Genomic DNA, 17,405 nt, shown 5'->3' on the forward strand with positions numbered 1-17,405 from the left:
AATAGCTCTCCAAAAGAAAACATTGTGTGGGCAGTCTTTACTGTAAGGTTTGCCGTCACTAATAATAATAATAATAATGTTTCACCATTGTCCGGATTCACAAAACAGCCATATATATAGTGGAAATGGCCATTACAAGTGAGACAAAATGAGGTTGCATTGTGTAGCAAAGTGAGTACTCTGTGAGATTCATGCCATTATTCTGGATGTATTTCTCACAGGAAGGCAGCTGTCTCTTTTAGAAAGTACTGTTCTTCTTTGAAGTGATATCTCAGAAAGAGAGGAAGCTTACTGGAGAACATACTGGCTGAATCATGAAGTCCTCAGGGATGTCAAGAAGTACATGGAGTGTTGTCTCAGGTGGGATTTATTTATCTAATTATTTTTTCCCCCAATAGTTTACATGAGTAATTGAAACAGAATTTGATATAATGTGCTGTTATTTTATACTTTGGTTTAAACCTTATAACCAGAGAACAAAGAATACAACTGTAATTATCCTAATTGCTAATTGCTAGCCATGATGAAACATGTTTAACAAGACTAGGGCTAAAATACAGTGCTGCATAATAACCAAATGAGTCAAATTAAAACTAAAATTCCAAAAGTCTCAGCAACAGAAAATTATTTTATAACTTTTTATTAGAAATTTCTATTTAATCATTTTATTTCTGAATGCATCCATATATATTTATTCATGTCATATTTGTTATGAGTGTTTCAATGAATAATCTCAAACCATTAATCTTGCAACATTGAAATGAATGGGGAAAAAAGATTGGGGCCATGTATCGCTTCCATCAGCAAGGGCATTGACGATGAAATGTGGCTGGGTCTTTCAGCATGACAATGGTCCCAAACACACCATCTGGGCAACGAAGGGGTGGCTTCATAAGAAGCATTTCAAGGTCTTGGAGTGGCCTAGCCAGTCTCCAGATTTCAACCCCATAGAACATCTTTGAAAATCTGTGTTGCCCAGCGACAGCCCCAAAACACCCCTGTTCTAGAGGAGATCTGCATAGAGGAATGGGCCAAACTACCAGAAATAGTGTGTACACACCTTTTGGAGACTTACAGAAAACGTTAACCACTGTCATTGCCAACAAAGGGTGTATAACAAAGTATTGAGATTTACTTTTTTTATTATTGACCAAATACTTATTTTCCACTATAATTAGCAAATCAATTAATTTAAAAATCAATGTGATTTTCTGGATTTTGATTCTCATAATTGAAGTGGACATATGATGAAGATTACAGGCTTCTATCATCTTTTTAAGTGAGAGAATTTGCACAATTGGTGGCTGACTAAATACTTTTTTGCCCCACGATGGATGGAAGTTTTAGATAACAATATTAACGCTAGTACTTATCTACAAAAGTAAAAATAAACACCTCATACATTCAGAATTTGCATGATTTTTTTTAATGCATTGACGTGCATATTGTCATCCTGTTTCTACCTCCATATCTTAACCTTTATGTTGAATAGTATGCATTGATATTTTTTCTCCACATATTTAGTTCACACACGCACACTGCATTTTTCATTATGATACCCTGTAGGCTTTGCCTGGCCTCTAGCACAGTTTGCAGGCACAATATCGGTTTTATGCATGTCATTGATTTGTTTACATCAGTTCACTCGCTGCATTACATTCATTGTTTTTTTCTACAAACAGACTGTTGTTATTGTGTCTATAACACAAGAGCATCCCAGTTCACGCAAAGCCATGCATGGAAAATAAATCATTCTCAGTTTCAATCTCACACTTGGTCAATGAACATCCTGTGAAACCAATCTGACCTGATGGCACATCGGCTAGGTGTGTCTGAAATGACACACAGCTTTTTGTGCAAGCCTCAAGCCCTCTCAAGCTGCGTGATTATTTTCACAATGACGCACATACATTGAATCACTATGCCAAGGCTCATCACGTTTTTTTTTCAGCCCATGCACAGTGACACACATTTCAGAAGCTGCTTGTATTTTGAAGCCCCACATGATATTATTATTGTCTACGTGTCAAAATGAATTCACAAGAACAAAAATAGAGGTTAGTGACAACAGGCTCAAGGCTAAATCATAATGAAGCTGTCACGATTATCTCTCTCAATCTTTCACTGATGAAAACAAAAATTCAAATAAATAGACAAAAATTAATAAAGGCCTTAAAGGGTTAGTTCACCCAAAAATGAAATTGATGTCATTAATGACTCACCCTAATGTTGTTCCACACCCGTAAGACCGCTTGTCAAAAATAACAAAAACGACGACTTTATTACCGTTTATAACCATTTGAATCTTTATTTGAGGATTAAACACAAACAAAGAAGAAAAGACAATGCTGAATAAAGTCATAAAGTCATTTTTGCTATTTTTTGACCAAAATGTATTTTCGATGCTTCAAGAGATTCTAACGAACTAACTGATGTCACATATGGACTACTGTGATGATGTTTTAAATCCCTTTCTGGACATGGACAGTATAGTGGGAATACACTTAGATACGCTGTTGGACTAAATATAAAATATCTTAAACTGTGTTCTGAAGATGAATGGAGATCTTACTTAAAGGGGGGGGGGGGGGTGAAATGCTGTTTCATGCATACTGATCTTTTTACACTGTTAAAGACTTGGAATCCCATACTAAACATAGACAAAGTTTCAAAAGTTAAGGTGGACGTTTGATGGGAGTATTTCTTTGTCAAAAATACTACTTCCGGTTAGTCATAAGTTTTGGCAAGTTTTTTGAGATCATGCGTCCCCTTTGACGTTAATGGGGGCGGAATTTCCTTGTATGGGCCTTACGGACAATTCTACCGGAAGCGCGTGAGAGAGAGAGAGGGAGAGAGCGAAAGTAACAGGCTACGCCCATCAAAGCGCTGGCTTGTAGGATGCGCTGCACAGGTGATGTGCACATAACAATGTCACCAAAAAAGTGCGTTTTTGGTTGCCAGACCAAGACAGTCCTGCACAGATTCCCCCAAAACCCCGCGTTAAGGCAACAGTGGATGTAATTTGCTTTTCCGGATCAGCAACTGAGTTGCGCGAATGTTTATATCTGTTCGCTGCATTTCGGTGCCGACTGTTTCATAAACAAGGCCCAGCTCGACGCCGGATTTTCCCGATCGCCTCATGCTGAAGGATGGAGCAGTCCCAACGTTAGAACCGCAGGCGGTGAGTGAGACTGCTTCAAATGTCTGTGTTTTTTTTAGTCCGCTTACTGTCTACACAAACCACGCGTAAACACACAAACACACGTGCACAACTGCACTTCCCACATGTACACCTTCAAAGACAAAAATATGACGATATAATTCAAGTATAAATATGTAAATAACACAAGTCGCTAAGCATATTATATAGTTAGTGTGTAACTTGTACCACATAGAGACGTCCTGCTCTAGTCGTTTTTGCTGCTGCTCCTGTTCAACTGCAGTATCTGATTAAAAGCCATATTTTTATTTTGAATAAAGTTTTTTCCCGCTGTTAGGGATGACACAGCTTTACGACGCACTCGACTCAACATAGCAGCAGCGAGCACACGTCATTATTTAGCTCCGCTCACACGACACGCCCCCACCCGCTCGGCTTTTTTCGGAAAGACTCGGAACAGCGCATCTTTCTTATATAATTATTAAAAAAATAAAGACTTTTCGGAGATATGCAGGATGCAATGCTACTCTATAGGTACTCAAGATTGACATGACACTGACTGAAACTGAGTGTTTCACCCCCCCTTTAATACACTTCTTTTATTAACAATGATGCAGTTTAAATTGGTAGTGTTGTAGATCAGATTTGCACTTGTGTATAATCATTAGTGTGCATGAGGCATGATTGTTTGCTCTTTTGCATTGCATAAATGGTGGTATTGATTATATTTAACAAGGGACAGGACATATAAATGAATGGCTTAGTAAGAATGATTAAGCTAGTTGGCCATTATATGCCTCAGACACTCTCTCAGTCATTATGCAATCAATGTGTTTGCGACACTGACAGGTCTTGTGGTGTGGATAAATAGCCCTTTAGAGAAGCTTTAAGCCATAAGAAAATTGACTGGCTGTAAAGGAGTTTATTGCACAACATTTTCACAATATTAGCTGCCATATTGGTCACGTCTCCAAAAGTCACCCGTGCATCCATATACGCCAACGCCTCTTTTTTATTGCTATTGACGTTTCAGCACACAGATTTGCGCATTCTCCTGGGAAAGCATGCTGGTATTTAAGCAAAAACATTGCTGAAATCGCACAATGTACGGTCAGCTTAATTAAGCCAGTCATTTACCGACTCATGGTAGAGGAGTGCATAAAGCCAATGAACGGGGACTATTCTCTGCAAATTCGAAATATCAATATCATGACCTGTCTCGTTGTAAAACCACAAAAACAGCAGAAGTATAGGCCTAGCAGCTAAATGTTTAGAATGCATTTATTAAAAACCTTTGGTCCTAAGTTGAGTGTCTGTGTAAAGAGAAGGTTCTTTGATTTCCTGTCATTGATTGAACATCACAGGAATTCAACAGTAATGGTCACTTTATTGATGCTTTTGTATGAGAACTGAACTGGATGATGACATATTTTTGGCAGTACTTCTCTATACATTAAATGAACTAATTTAATAACTGATGATCATTCCAATGAAACTAAATAAACACTAAACTGACTTTAGCTGAACAACAGCCAAAATGAATCATTTTCCTGTTATTACAGATGCACGAAATAACATTTTGCCTGATACCGATAACTGATAATTATTTTCGAAACCGATATATTGGCTAAATCCAAATATGTAAATCATTTTTGAGAGCCTGATTACAAAAAAAACACAAGTCTTGCCATTTAAGTCCAAAGCACACTATCATGATCTTTTCATTCTACTTTTATGATATGACAGACTTGCGCTGCACATCTGGTGCGTAACTCTATTCCCTTGGGAAAAAGTGGTATACCTCAAGTTCATTTTATGAAGTATACTTAAGTATATGTTTAGGTATATCTTTTTTAGTAAGAATCCTTTTTAATCAACAAACTGAATATGAGTAAGTGCCATAAAGAAAGGCAACATTTTAAACAAAAAGTTAAGAAAGTTAAATATTTGTCAAAGACTATCCTTGATCAGATTCACAAGGATGATCAAAACACAGATGAAGTAGATTGAGTCTATCAACACCTCCAATGTGTTTCCTCTTCATGGGTTTGACATTTCATTCAGCTACATTAGGCAGTCTAGTTTTTATTTATATGCTGTCTAATGTTTGATGAGTTAAAGGGATAGTTCACCCAAAAATGAAAATGTGATGTTTATCTGTTTACCCCCAGGGCATCCAGTATGAAGGTGTGTCTGTTTCTTCAGTAGAACACAAATTAAGATTTTTAACTCCAACCGATGCTCGTATAATGCATGTCAATGGGTTCTAGACCAAGAGTACAAGTATAGGCCAGATATACTAAGACTTTTTTCTCAGTACAAGTCAAGTATACATAAGTGCAATTTGAAGTATATTTCTGAGAAGTAAATAAAAAATAAACTGAAAGCATACTTTCTTATTTTAAAAGAAGTAAAACACTTGAATAAACTTTTTTGTAAGGGGTTCCCTTTTATGAATTGATTTCAATCATATTTCAAGCAATTCAAAAGCATTGCGAACAGTGCACATCTGAAGTGTCTCAGCTGAATATGCTATATTATCACCAAATATTGGACTCAGTCTTAACTTGTTTTCTTTCATTTAGTACAGGTTTTGTATTTATTTTTGAAACTGACTGATTGTAGGCTTCATTGATCTGAGCTTTTATTAGTCAAAAATAACCATTCGTAGAAAAATGAATGGGAGAGTTTAATGCTGGAGAAGGAGAACTCCATCTATAAAGGAAGATCTGGATCCAAATGCATAAAAAACAGCCAAGAACCAGGAACAGAACAGCATAAATCTAAAACAGATAACTCCTTCGGAACTTTTATCACCAGATCAACGAGGCTGAGATCAATGAGGCCTGGGTCAATCATCTGCGTGACCAGTTTGAACAAGAGTAAAGTCTGGCATAATTTTATGACCGTTGCAATGCCCATTGAAAAACTTGTGTGACTGCACTTTAACTTTCACACAGATTCCTATAATGAGTTAGCCAGTAAAATTCCGCCAACAGTAAATCTGCACACATCTTAAAAGAGTAGTGTGCACAAAAATGTAAGTTCTCAGATTTTAATTGACAAGTTTTTTATTGGGCACTTACAAAATTTGTGATATGACAAATGTGTTGACGAGCAGCATGTCACGCAAAAAATATCAGAGCGCCTGCTGCCGTTTAATTTATGAACAAATTACTTTATGACTTATGAGTGTGTTTTTATAATGAATCATTCACAATGATTCACAAGTTTGTGAGTCATTGTGAACAATTCAGTATAAAAACAGTCAAATCCTTGAATGGACTCATTGAATCCGACAAAATGGTTTGCTAACTGAATCAACATTTCACTCACTCACTCACTGACCTGCCTGTTCCTGATGTGCAAGTCTCATAGAAATAGTAAATGCAATTAAACTGATAAATAGCTCAGTTTCTACCTAAATTAATGCAACGACAAGGAAAATACAAATGCATTTCTGCCCTCATATTTCATACCAAAATGTGTTGGTGAGTCTCAAGACTGATTATACCTAGCATGAAAAAGTTTGGGAATCCCTGTTGTAAACCACCAAAGAGCTGAATATATCCTGCATATTTAGAAACACACAGATCCAAGCTAAATATTTATAGCTATGCTTGGTTTCTTCAATGCATTCAACATTCCATTTAATATAACTATTGCATGTGCAACATGGCCTTAACTCAGGTCTCATATTGAAAGGCATGCTATTGAGTTTTCTGCTATTGAAAATAAAGGCAGACTCTTACATTGAGCTGAATGCTGTGTGTCAATCGAGGATCAAGGTCAGACATCAACCCATGATCCTCTTAATTCAAATGCGTTAGACTTGTCTTTGATTGATGCTAGTCAAGCCAAGGGCACAGGCATAATTGACATTAAGTTTTACTGCCTGTCATTCTTTGTGTTTTGAAAACCTATTACCAATATAAGACTGTATTGACTTTCTTTCGCTCATGACATGTTCTCTTGCAGTGCTTAGCGATGATTACTCCAACCATCTGGCCGTTGGACATTTTGTCACATCACGTCCCAAGCTGTCAACCCTTTTGAGAATATTCAAATAACATGATTAAGCAAACGAACATGCTAAAATTTCATGCAACCTTTAAAAGAGCGATTTTGTCAGGGTCACACAGTGTGGGATGAGATCCGATATTTGATGAAATGTATGTTTAAAACTGCTTCAGTATTTGTCTTTGTGGCTTTCACTGGTTTTAATCATGGTAATGGATTACAGACCGAATAAAAAAGATAAAATATGAGGCATCATCAATATTTAATAGCAAACAGATCCATCCATTATGTGAATGAAGGTCTTGATGAGTTACATTGATGTATATTCTTTAGTAAAAGCTAAAAAGAAAGTTTGTACACTTGCAAACCAGTTGCAAATGTGCTCAAAACAAATGAAAAGCATTATAGCAAAAATTAAGATGGTCATGTTTTTTTGTTTTTTTTACTTTAAGGAAACATAAGTTAATGAATACGAAATGGGTGACTCACACTCACACTACATTTTTGAAAACGGTTAGAGATCATTTTAGGATAATGTCTGATCTGGAGAACAACACTAGTTGGCCCAGATTTTGCTGCTTGTGTTGCTATGACAACAAGGGAGATTTCTCAGAATGTGCTATGCATTCCATTTGATTATGCTGTGATGTTTAAACGTGAACTTTGGAAATGTGTGAGGACAAGATGTATGGATGACTGAAAAAAAAACAAATTGAAATGCGCCGTGTTTTGATCTCAGTTCTGCAGCAACTGAAGAAATTATGCTGACATGACTAGAGCTGACCACCACTTGACTTACACCTCAGAGCTTTTGAAATCTCTTCTGCAGTCTGGTATATGTGTACATTTACACTGAGGGCAGCGTGTTATTAATGCTCCAGTCAAGGAGGCCAGTGACAGAAACCAATCAGCTGTGCCCTAGTCTCAGCCTCAGACATCAAGTTCATGACACTTTTCTGGAAACACTTCAAGAGTTTCAAAGATTTCATCTGATTGGTTGAATTTTACAGGATGTCTGCGAGATGTGCGTGTTGCGTTTTTTAACGGTCCGCCTGGAAACAAATGCCATAACGTCAAACCCCCTTGTGGAAAAAGAACGCCGTTGTGTTTACAACTGTGACAATGAGCGCTTATCATTATTTTCAAACATAAGTATATTTCGCGGCTCCATTGTTGCGGTAAATGTGCACATCGTTCTTGAATGAATCATTTATAGATGCACGCCGGTCTTTTATTACAGGGAAATTGATTTAACATTTTCACCCCCCTAAACATGAGGTATAACAAACTGTGATTGGTTGCGTTACATGCAAGTCAAATGTCTTCTGTCGTCTTCAGACTTCTGCCTTCAATCTGAAGGTCTGGATCAAGCCTGTAGCACTCCCAACCCGAACTCATGGCAATTCATACATATTTTACGAGGTGGCTAATTCATACAAATTCGTACGACCTCATTCATATGAATTTGTATGTTTTATTTTAGCTAAATCATACGTAGTTGACAAGTTGCCAAATTCCTATGAATTCTTACGAATTACCTACATCAAACCCTGCCCCTAAACCTACCCGTCACTGGGGTTTAGACAATATGTACAAATTCATGCAAGTGAGGTCGTACGAATTAGCCACCTCGTAAAATACCTAAGAATTGGTCATGAGATAGCATTGGCACTCTTGTCAGAAACTGAAGCCAAAGCATCTCGATCGCCCCAAGTGGCTGGTCCTACTCAGTGATGCCGGTAATGCATTACTTACTAACGCGTTACTCTAATGTGACCACTTTTTCCAGTAACAAGTAATCTAACGCGTTACTATTTCCAAACCAGTAATCAGATTAAAGTAATTTAAAAATAAACATATTGCTTTCTTCTCGTGTCTCGGGGAGAGAAGACACGTTTTCAGCTAGCCTAGAAAACTAGACGCACCCTAGCGGCAGCAAATCTAATCTGCCGCGAGTGTCTTCTAGCAACTCTCAATACACTTCTGAGTTGTAAACCACAAACTCTGTGGCCTGTTGCACAAAACTGGTTTCAGTTGTTACCCAGGTAAATTATTAGTTTGAGATTAGTTTGAGAAAACTGTTTTTTCAGGCTCAAGAAGGTGGATTGTTTTTTAACAGTGTTCATCACCATGGTAACTGACACTACACAGCTGACCTGCTCTGGAGCAGGTTTTATTCTGGGTTAGAGATCACAAACCCAAACTGGACCAATCAGCTGCAAGTAAAGATGCAATAAAGCCACACCCCCTGTATGTTAGTTCCAAATTAAAGTAGTTTATAATGAAAAAACTTTTGAAATAAAATTGTAGATCTTTTGGTGCTAATTATTTATTATATGTATATTATATGAATTATAATCACTTTGAATTCATATGTTGATATAAATAATATATTAATTGACATGCATTCATAATTCTTTAAACAGCATGTATTAATTTGAGTATTTAATGTATTAAATACTAATATTTCTTTGATTCACATCATGCATTGATATAGTCAGATATTCTTTTATTTATTTATTTATTTATTTATTTTTTATTTTATTTTTATTATGCAAACAGACAAGTACAATATTTACAAAAGAGAAGTAAGATGCAAAATACAAATACAAGGGCCAACAAAACATAACATGCCAGTATGATGTGTGCGTGTGTAGTGTGTGTGTGTGTGTGTGTGTGTGTGTGTGTGTGTGTGTGTGTGTGTGTGTGTGTGTGTGTGTGTGTGTGTGTGTGTGTGTGTGTGTGTGTGTGTGTGTGTGTGTGTGTGTGTGTGTGTGTGTGTGTGTGTGTGTGTGTGTGTTTGTTTGTGCGTGTAACTGGTGTGGGAGTGTTAATGTATGAATAAAGAATCATGTAGGGAAGTACAACAGACATAACCAAAAAATATATGTGTATAAATAAGGAAATAAAATGGGGTATGAAGAAGGTGACAACAGCAATAGTAATAGCAATATTAATAATAATAACAATAATAATGATAAATCCAATTAATTAGAAATGACAAATAGTATTAATAGTATTATCAGTAGTAGTAATGACAAACATATACAAATATACTCATTTCATCCGGAATGAGGGGAAGGTTAAAGGGTCAGGAAGAGGACAAATAAAAACAATAGTAGTAATAGTAATAATAATATTAATAATGGTAGATATTGATAAAGTCATTAATAGTGATAATAATAGTAGTGGTAACAATGATTTTAATAATAATAACAATAAAAATAATTATAATAATGGTAATATTGATCAGCTATTAATAACAAGGTATTATAAAGCTTTGATACCCCTCATGGCCATGGCATAGGATAGACCTCTGCCAGAGTCGTAATGCAATGGGCTATCAAGGTGAGGTGCTGCCAGGGTCCCGAGATCCATGCCCATCCCCCAGCTGTTCCATAGATGCCACGCTGACCCTATCTTTGTGTTTTTTGTTGTTGTTGTTGTCTGATGTGTTTGTCAACTAGTGTATAATGCATTAAAACAAACATGGCGTGTAGCATGGAACCTGCCCAGTGCAAAGCCCACGCAGGCCGCCATGTCCACGCCACATTTACCCTATATATGTGCCTTTTTTTTTTTCTCCTGATTTAAACTAGTTTTATGCTCCAAATGAATGTGTGTGCACCTCACCTAATATGTGAAGCATTAAAACAGCGAGACAACTACTAGCTGGAGGGCGAAAGACCAAGGCCCCCGGCCCCACCTCACCCCCACCCACGACTAATCAGAACCGCACATGACAGGGATTAGTATGCCACAACCATCCAGGGTCCAGAAGCGCAGAGAGAGATAGAGAGAGATAGAGAGAGAGAGAGAGAGAGAGAGAGAGAGAGAGAGAGAGAGAGAGAGAGAGACAGAGAGAGATTCCAATATAATCTTATAAGCAATTTTATTTATTTAATAATAGTCTGTGTTGCTACCTCTTCCTGAACCCGCTCCCCCCATTATTGATGGTGTATCATTAAGGATGGCTTCAGACAAAGAAGGTGAGTGGATTCATGACTGTTAGTCAGATATTCTTTAAGCTGCCTTCTCAAACTTTCGCTGCAGCAGCAGTGTTTATTCCTGCCTTGTAAAACACATTTAATTTCATAGTAATTTGCAAAACGATCTCTCAATCTTCAGAAGAGAAGTGAATCAAACGGACACTGTGATTGGCTGTTTGCCGCACGTGTCACACTTTCAGGTTCACGCACTTCAGAGTTGATTGCTAACTCTGGTTTAAACCTGAGTTGACAGAGAAGGTTTATACTGAGCTTTGAGAAACGGTTGAAACGAGGTTGGATTTATCTGGATTTGTTAACTCTAAACCTGCTCTGAAACTCAGTTTGTTCAGCTAACTTCATGCAACAGGCCTCTGGTCGGGCCAATCACATCGTGAATAGAGTCGGTGGACGGGGCTTAACATAATGATGGCCGAGTTGCGTTTGCGTGCTTCTAGTAAACACAGAAACTGGTGAAAGGCGGTCTTTCGAATCAGCTTTGGCCGCGACTCTGGAAAAGACTTGGAGTTATAGCCTGACAAGCCAGACCCAGATCAAGATGTTTGGTCTGGAAACTCACCATAGACAGGGCTCAATCCGAGGGGCGGGATAAACGGTTGTCTTTCAAACTCCCTCTGCACACGATAGGATAGCGCTACACCAACCAGAGCAACGAAGGTGAAGCAGAGCTTGTTGATAGATTAAACATTCGCCGTATCCGGTCGGCAAAACTCAGAACACATCTTCCCTTTTTTAGAATGACTTCAGTGCCGTTCTTTGTTCTTTTCTCAGAGAAAAGCTTAACTCCAAGTCTTCCAGAGTCGCCATCTAAAGATGATTCGAAAGACCGCCGCCGTTCGCCAGTTTCTGTTTTTACTAGAAGCGCAAACGCAACTCGGCTGTCGTCATTATGGCCCCGCCCGCCGACTCTATACACGATGTGATTGGCCCGTCCAGATTGTGAGGAACACAGCTCAGAAGGGTATTGAGAGTTCCTAGACGACACTTGCGGGGAAAATTAAATTTGCTGCCGCTAGGGTGCGTCTAGATTTCTAGGCTATTGGAGTTAAGCTTTTCTCTGAGAAAAGAACAAAGAACGGCCCTGAAGTCATTCTTAAGAAGGGAAGATGTGTTCAGTTTTGCTGACCGGATACGGCGAATGTTTAATCTATTAACAAGCTCTGTTTCACCTTCGTTGCTCTGGTTGGTGTAGCGCTATCCTATCGTGTGCAGAGGGAGTTTGAAAGACAACCGTTTATCCCGCCCCTCGGATTGAGCCCTGTCAATGGTGAGTTTCCAGACCAAACATCTTGATGTGGGTCTGGCTTGTCAGGCTAGTTTTCAGCATGAAGACAGTGACACTGCCGACACAAACGACTTGTAAACAAAAGTGGAGGAAAGAGAGGCGCATTTTCTAGATGGACATACAGTCACTATTTTGAATTTGTGTCAACTAAAGATGGAAATCAAGGTTCATTGTACACTCTGTGCTGGTGGTGACAAATTGCTATCTAGTTACAAAAACACGTCAAATTTGAAGAAACACTTGGAACACCGTCAAACTTACAGACCAAGTCCCACCAGGTGACGCGAACTGCGAAGCAGAGAGCTGCCCTTAAACATCATTGACTCGCCCTCATTTAATGGTGTTATACACTTGTTTTGTTTTGTAAAACCACTCCTTGCTGCTCTAATACTGCAAACAACAGGTTCAACATTCATAAAACATGTTAAAACAAATGTAATAGTTACATTTATAAACAATGTAGATTAGAAATGCTATGTTTGAACATGTCAGGCCAAGAAAGACAAAATAAAATAAATAAAGGTTTATTTAATTTTTTTATTTAAAAAAAACAAGTATTTGTGTTAAGTGAAGTCAAGAAAGACTGTCTTTATTTAATTTTTTATTTAAAAAAGTGAGTGTTGGTAAAAACAGTTGTAATTTTTATGTTGAGGCAGCTGGGATGTTGTCGGCAGCTGCTGACTGTAACTAATAAAGTAACTTGTAATCTAAATTAGTTACTTTTAAAATCAAGTAATCTGTAAAGTGACTAAGTCACTTTTTAAAGGAGTAATCAGTAATCGGATTACTTTTTCAAAGTAACTTGCACCACTGGTCCTAGTATATGGAGCTAGAAATATGACAAAATTATCTGAATTTGAATTGTATAAATCTGAATTATTGACAAGTGTAATCTAACAAAATTGAATATTAGGTTGCATTTTATATAGTACTGAATTTGAATTTTTTTAAATGTTGAATATAGAACCTTTGAAATTGAACACATCTGAAATGTTTTTATGTCGGAATTGTATAGAAGATATTTTGTTCTGAATTAATAGACTGTAAATATTCAGTTTTTGAAAATACAGATTCAAGATTTCAGATGAAGAAGAAATTCAGATCATCAAATTCAGTATTCTAAAATTCAGATCATCAATCAGACACAGACTGCACAGACTCGGCCCCAAATGTGCGCAAAATGTTTTTTACGGTCCATGGTCTGGAGACTTGCTGTACTCTACAGAGAATGAATTTGATTGCAAGCAGATTCAGTTAAGCACTTACCAGCCTGTGCCATCTAGAGTTTTACGACAAAACTATGTATAGAGCTGTTATAAATCAGTATCAACAAATGCCATTTTTGCTCAGAAGTGGCATTAAGATGTGTTTACACATTGTTTAATGCAGATCAAAGAAGGTATGAATCCATGTGACATTAAAAATGTAAGTTCTATGTATAAATGTGTGTAGTGTGAATGGAATGTGACTAATCAGATGCATTGCTTCACTGCCATTCACAAATCCTCCATGGCCACATGGGATAGTAGGTCATTCGGGTACTTTTTACCTATACTGTTTTATGAATATTATTAATTCGGACATACTACACATTCTGTTTTTTATACTATATAGCAGGCATATTCAAACACAGCCATCCAATCAATCATTAAATTGATTCATTCAGAACAGTTTTCTTTCTTTAATAAATCAGTCATTGAATCGTTCACTCATTTGAGTCATTTTTGTTTGCTGAAATAAAATCTAGAATGAATAATGCAATGCTGATATAGCCGTTATCTTGAATTTTCGAAGAATTTATATTAATTTTAGTGGCAACTATGTGCCTGTTAAATTACAACCATGATGGAGCATCTTTAGCAGCTCGCAAATTATCTCAGCAAATGGACCATTATGCAGTGACAGCTTCCTGTCATGACACACTGGTCGCACAAGAACAGATCATTTCAATGTTTTAGTTAATTTCCACAAATGGACTGTACAGCCTCCTGCTCTTTATTTCAGTGGTAACGATACACTAGTACTACAAATTCCCCATAATAAATAACACATATAAAGCACAGAGAGGTAACATAAAAATTTTATGCATCCGACCCTTTACTCAAAGAATAACAGTATGAAATTACATACAGACAGACAGTATGAAATGCAATTATCAGGCATTCTGCTGAATCTTACAGTGCACAACGACAGTTCAATCAGTCAGAGGTCCTAACTGTAATGATGCTCTTTATATTCAAGCCCCGTCTGCTTTAAACAGAGTGACAGTGCTCCCCAGTCACCAACTGTATTCCTGCTTCGAATTTTCAACACAGTTCAAAACCCCCAAGACAAGAATTGTAAATAACAATAAGGGCACTTCTACCCTAAAGAAATACACTATATACATAAAATTAAAAAAAAGACAGACATCATACTGATTTCTTATTAGCGATGATTGACTGTTTTATTAAAGCCTTCCTGTTGCTAATGTGAACTTTGTACTTCATCTTTGTACTTCAATTCATGCTGAATAGCTGAGGGAGAGAATCACGTCCTGTTTCACACATTACTGGGATTACCTCAGGGTCTTCCCTGAGATGGTGGTGAATATTTAATATGTGGAGAATTTACTGAGAAATTCACACGTGTATAAAACAATCTAAGGTTTCTTCTTAATATTTCTCTATAGGTCATAATGAAAAAAAGTGACAAAAACGTAACCATATACAATGAGCTACTTTGTGATGAAAGAATTGCACATTATTTCCCATTTCTTTATTTTTTAAAATAAATGTATGATGGGGGGGGGGGGGGCAAAGTTTGTTAAACTAAAGTAACATTTATAGAATGTTTATGGACATAAATGAAATCAGAACAATTTCTTTTAAAAAAAAATTATTTAATCCATTTTTACATTTTTATTCAGAGCTATTTACATTTATTTAGAGCTGGAAGATTTTCACTCTTAAGCCTTTTCCTTTCTTTATTAAAGGGGTACTTCAGCGCTGGGAAGATGAATCTGTAATTAAACTAACTGAGTCATCAATGTAGTAGAAATGTGAAATTATTTTTGAATTTGGTGCTTTCTAGACAGAAAATGTATTTTTGTCTCATGGGGATGAAAGACTACAATTCCCAGAATGCTTCGTTGCCCTGTGAGGCCATTCCCAAAGCCACCAACTTGATTTCTGTGAGTTGGAGAAGACACTACAATTAAAAACTGAAAAACTGAACGTGTCTGTTCAGTATAATGAGTGAGTCACCGCGTGAGTATCACAGCACTGAGCACTAACTGCAGGAGTCAGATAAATGAGCTGATGAGCTCTCGTGATGAGAGCTGAGGTAATCGCGACTACACTCGCGGCATACATTCACAACGCGAGTTCAGTCTGGCGCGTTTCAGTTTATGCCTTTGCAAGCTTAACTTTCATTTAAATTAATTTGAGAAGTTAAAAGACTTACATTGCTCACCATATCTCTGTTTAAATGAGTGCCTGTAGCTGCCAGCTGTGCTCTGAGTGTGATCTCCATCCCCCATGCGCGGGTGTAAAACATGCGGAAATGGCTCCCTCTGCTGGCTGTAGTCTTTAGCCTCTGGCCAAACATTCCTCCTATGATGCAAATATCGTCAATTTGCATCATAGGAGGAATTTTTCCAGAAATAAAATGCATAAATCTCTCGTCTCAGGGGGATATGAGGGGGGAAAGCACAATCATTTGATTATACTCCAGGGTTTCTACTGATACAAAGCCATATGCTAATCGCTGAAGTAACCCTTTAAGAAGCACTCATAAACATTATAACAAGCTACATTTGAGCCGATTACCTCAATACCCTTTGTTGGTTTTATACGGATTACAGAATGTTTGTTCACATTTCAAGCTTTCTATAAACATATTTCTATAAAAGGTTTGAATGATGTATGACCCCATTGACAGAAATGAGAGAGGGAGGATGTTTCAGCCGGGACGTTTTACTGCGCCGAGTTGAAGTACTCCCAAAAGTGCTATTCCGCCATACATTATAGTTCTTCTTTTTAATCCGCTTAGAAAAGAGTCACATTTTATTTTATGTCATCATACTAGGTCGTTCAACTATTCGTGTAACTGTATTTAAAGGGATAGCTCACTTTGAAATTAAATTTTGATATGTTTTAGCTTACCTCATGGGCATCCGAGATGTAGGAGTATTTGTTTCCCCAGTAGTTTCAATTTTGATCATTTTAGGTCAAACCGTTCTTGTCTGTGCCTCACATAATGCAGGTCTATGGTCACCACCTCAAAGAGCACACACAGAGAAGTCCAAATTAAACAATTCCCCATCGTAAGTACACACTGATGGCCTAAGACACGAAACAAGTGGTTTGTGTGAGAAAACGAACAGTATTTATATCGTTTTTACCTCTTGTACACCACTACGCCCGACTGATCCGAGGGCGCGCGTGCGTGTTTCCTGTGGTGTAATAGAGAACAAATACTCCTACATCTCGGATGCCCATGAGGTAAGCTAAAACATATCAAAATTTAATTTCAAAGTGAACATTCCCTTTAAATAGGGAAAACGTGGAGGTGTTTGGTACTTCCAACTTGATCTCTGTTTGGTACCGTAGTGAATGAACTGGGCTTAGTGGGCTAAGCTAAATGCTATCAGATCATCACCGCGCGTCAGAGAGATTAAGTGCACGCACTGAGATGAGAGAGGTGTGTATCAACTCGTTTTAGTTAAGGGAATAACAGTTTAATATGAAAAAGCGGTGAAGTATCCCTGTAGCTGTTGCACAACAAAAGAACTGTATGTGAATGTGGCAACATGATTTCATCTGATTTTAGGTCCTTGAACCACAGCGGGGAAAACCCAGAGTGCCAAACTTATAAAGGGATATCATTAGTCCATGTGAATCGAGTAGCTGTACTAATGAAAAGGGTTTCATTTTTTTTTTTCCATCATCAG

Source organism: Pseudorasbora parva, chromosome 2 (assembly GCF_024679245.1).
Source record: "Pseudorasbora parva isolate DD20220531a chromosome 2, ASM2467924v1, whole genome shotgun sequence".
Classification (NCBI taxonomy): Eukaryota; Metazoa; Chordata; class Actinopteri; order Cypriniformes; family Gobionidae; genus Pseudorasbora; species Pseudorasbora parva.